This window comes from Oncorhynchus masou, unplaced genomic scaffold, assembly GCF_036934945.1.
Source record: "Oncorhynchus masou masou isolate Uvic2021 unplaced genomic scaffold, UVic_Omas_1.1 unplaced_scaffold_3756, whole genome shotgun sequence".
Taxonomy (NCBI): Eukaryota; Metazoa; Chordata; class Actinopteri; order Salmoniformes; family Salmonidae; genus Oncorhynchus; species Oncorhynchus masou.
The window spans coordinates 1,125-5,000 of NW_027010158.1; the positions used below are offsets into that span (position 1 = coordinate 1,125).

Here is a 3,876-nt window from a genome sequence, read left to right on the forward strand (position 1 = left end):
AGGGTTATGAATGTGTTATGTAGGGTTATGAATGTGTTATGTAGGGTTATGAATGTGTTTATGTAGGGTTATGAATGTGTTATGTAGGGTTATGAATGTGTTTATGTAGGGTTATGAATGTGTTTATGTAGGGTTATGAATGTGTTTATGTAGGGTTATGAATGTGTTGTGTGGGGTTATGAATGTGTTTATGTAGGCAGCCTTTAAACACAGTGTTACCACACTATCTAGTACGTCTAGGATAACTCCAGGTTGAAGACAAGTGAACTGACAGGGGACATTCCTCCTGCCAGCCTCAAGCCGTTCACCTCCTACCAGTTCAGAGTGAAAGCCACCAACGACATCGGGGACAGTGAGTACAGCCAGGAGAGTGAGGCTGTCACCACACTGCAGGACGGTAAGGACATCATGGAAATGAGACTTGGCTGACTCCGTAGCCCTGCAAACTCGCTTTCCCAAACCTTTTTCAAATCTTGCTCAGTACTTTGAGAGTTTTTAAGTTCTGCCTGTAGTTGCCAGATGGACAGGGTTTGAGAGTTTGCTTAAGTCTGCCTGTAGTGCCAGATGGACAGGGTTTTGAGAGTTTGCTTAAGTCTGCCTGTGGTGCCAGATGGACAGGGTTTTGAGAGTTTGCTTAAGTCTGCCTGTAGTGCCAGATGGACAGGGTTTTTAGAGTTTGCTTAAGTCTGCCTGTGGTGCCAGATGGACAGGGTTTTGAGAGTTTGCTTAAGTCTGCCTGTAGTGCCAGATGGACAGGGTTTTGAGAGTTTGTTTAAGTCTGCCTGTGGTGCCAGATGGACAGGGTTTTGAGAGTTTGCTTAAGTCTGCCTGTAGTGCCAGATGGACAGGGTTTTTAGAGTTTGCTTTAAGTCTGCCTGTAGTGCCAGATAGTTTTTCAAATGAGGAACTATTTTGTTGGGTTCATTGAGCCAAACTGTCCATTATTTGAACCCAGGTTCATGTTGATTCAATGCTGTTTTTGCTGGGTTATCCTCATGAGACCTGTGTCTAGTCACTCCACTGTACTGGGAGACAGACAGTCCTCCTCACTTGGCAGCCATTTCTGTCTCTCTGATTGCTGTCTCTCATTGCTGTCTCTCTCTCTCATACTGAGTGTCAGAGAATCACACTGCTTGTGCTTGTTGACACAATAGCCCTACTGTGTGTGTGTGTGTGTGTGTGTGTGTGTGTGTGTGTGTGTGTGTGTGTGTGTGTGTGTGTGTGGTGTGGTGTGTGTGTGTGTGTGTGTGTGTGTGTGGTCCGCTGTGGACCGAGTGTTCATACAGTCCACCAGTTCAACGATACCCCTATATCTGTCTCCACACAGCCCCAGACAAAGCTCCCACAATCCTCTCTGTTACACCCCACACCACCACGTCGGTGCTGGTCCGATGGGAGGTAAGGTGCAGTTTTCTCTCTTCCAGATAGTTTCCTTGTGTTGTTTTTAAGTCTGGTGGTCTAGGCTGGGTTCACTTTGTTGATGTAGGACCGTGGATATAAAAAGGTCTTTGTGAATAAATGTGATGGATCCCCTTCCAGCCGCCTGCTGAGAAGCAGATAAACGGGGTGCTGCTGGGGTTCAGGGTGACGATACCGGGAGTTACAATACGACCGCCTCCGTAGCTTCACCATACGCACCATCAACAGGCCCGCCTCCAACTGGGCCGAGCTCACCGGTGAGTTGACCCTCTGACCTCTGTTTGTTTCCTTAACCTTTTCCTCAGCTCAGCCTTTGGGTGACTGTGGGTCTACTCTGTTCACATGTTACCATGAAGACATGACATCAGCCTGCTCCCTCTCTCTCCTCCCTCTCTCTCTCTCTCTCCCCCTCTCTCCTCCCTCTCTCCTCCCTCACCTTCTCTCTCCTCCTCCCTCATCCCCCTCTCCTCTGCCTCTCTCTCTTTCTCCTCCCCCTCTCTCCTCCCTCTCTCTCCTCCCTCTCTCTCTCTCCCTCCCTCTCCTCCTCCCTCACCTTCTCTCTCATCCCTCTCCCTCCCCCTCTCCTCTGCCTCTCTCTTCTCTCTCCTCCCCCTCTCTCCTCCCTCTCCTCCCTCTCTCTCTCCTCTCTCTCTCTCCTCCCTCTCTCTCTCTCCCTCCCTCTCTCCTCCCTCTCTCTCCTCCCTCTCTCTCCCTCCCTTTCTCTCCCTCCCCCTCTCTCTCCTCCCTCTCTCTCCCCCTCTCTCTCCCTCCCTCCCTCTCCTCCGCTCTCTCTCCTCCCCCTCTCTCAACTCCCTCTCTCTCCTCCCTCTCTTCTCCCCTCCCTCTCTCTCTCCTCTCTCTCCCTCCCTCTCTCTCCTCCCCCTCCCTCTCTCTCCTCCCTCTCTCTCCCCATCTCTCTCCTCTCCCTCTCTCTTTCTCCTCCCTCTCTCCTCTTTATGGTGGCTGCCCTGACTCCCTGTGTTCTGTTCTCCCTCCTCCCTCTCCCTCCTCCCTCAACCCCTCCTCCCACCCTGGTCCGTCACCCTCTAGTCCCCTACAGTGTGAGGAACCTGAGCGAGTCCTCTCTCACCCAGTACGAGCTTGATAGTAAGTCCACTGTATCACGGGAGGCTGGTGGGGAGGAGTGGCCCGTGGTAATGACTGGGAGCGGAATTAGTGAATGGTATCATACATCAGACACATGTTTCCATTCGCTCCGTTCTGGCCTCCTTATGATGAGCCATCCTCCCTCGGCAGCCTCCTGTCTCTCTCTTCTCTGTCTGCCTGACAATCAGCCATCCTCCCTCAGCAGCCTCCTCTGTCTCTCTCTCTGTCTGCCTGACAATCAGCCATCCTCCCCTCAGCAGCCTCCTCTGTCTCTCTCTCTGTCTGCCTGACAATCAGCCATCCTCCCCTCGGCAGCTTCCTTTCTCTCTCTCTCTGTCTGCCTGACAATCAGCCATCCTCCCCTCAGCAGCTTCCTCTGTCTCTCTCTGTCTGCCTGACAATCAGCCATCCTCCTCAGCAGCCATCCTTCCTCTCCTCTCTCTCTCTCTGTCTGCCTGACAATCATCTGTGTATGTAAACGTATGTTTATGTCAGTGTGTGTTTGCCAACATCCCACATCTCTGCTCTTCCTCATTTGTCTTAATATTTAACCATCCTGTCATGGTGTTGTTTTACCTCTTCCTCATCAGGTTGTGTCCTGACCTTTGACCTCTTCACTTGATCTCTCTGCTTTTCCTTCATCTCATATAGTTGTATGAGCAGTTCCACTGCTGTTGGATGGTCCTCCCAGGCCGGATAACTCTTTCTGTGTTTCTCCCCCACAGACTTGAGTAAACACAAGCGTTACGAGATCCGCCTATGTGTACAACGCCCGTGGGAGAGGGACCTACCAGCACGCCACAGGAAGTGTTTGTAGGAGAGGCAGGTAAGAAGCGATGATGAGATCAACTTTATTGTCCTTGAGTGGTTCCACTGTTCTGGAAAAACGAAGCCAAGCACAGCTCAACTATTTAAAGGTATGTGACATATGAATTGGACCTGGTCTGACCAGTATCACTATCACTATTGAATGTTTACCCCCTCCACTCCCACTCCAGTTCCAACAGCCCCGCCCCAATCTGTGACCATCCAATCATCAACAGCCACCCAGCTGGATGTCACATGGAGCCCGGGCCTCCTGACTCTCAGAATGGAGACATACAGGGGTACAAGGTGAGGATCACAATCTGGGCAATCACTTAACCTGAACCACTTCTAACATGTGGGTCAGTAGTATAGCATACTGTAGTATACCATACTGTAGAACATGTGGGTCGGTAGTATACCATACTGTAGTATAGCATACTGTAGAGCATGTGGGTCTGTAGTATACCATACTGTAGAGCATGTGGGTCTGTAGTATAGCATACTGTAGAGCATGTGGGTCTGTAGTATAGCATACTGTAGTAT

General features: G+C 50.7%; 1 pseudogene; it reads left to right on the forward strand.

Annotated features, from left to right (window-relative positions):
- Positions 1-251: 251 nt before the first annotated feature.
- The window catches only part of LOC135534658 (protein sidekick-2-like), a 22,762-nt pseudogene continuing 19,137 nt past the window's right edge, over positions 252-3,876 (forward strand).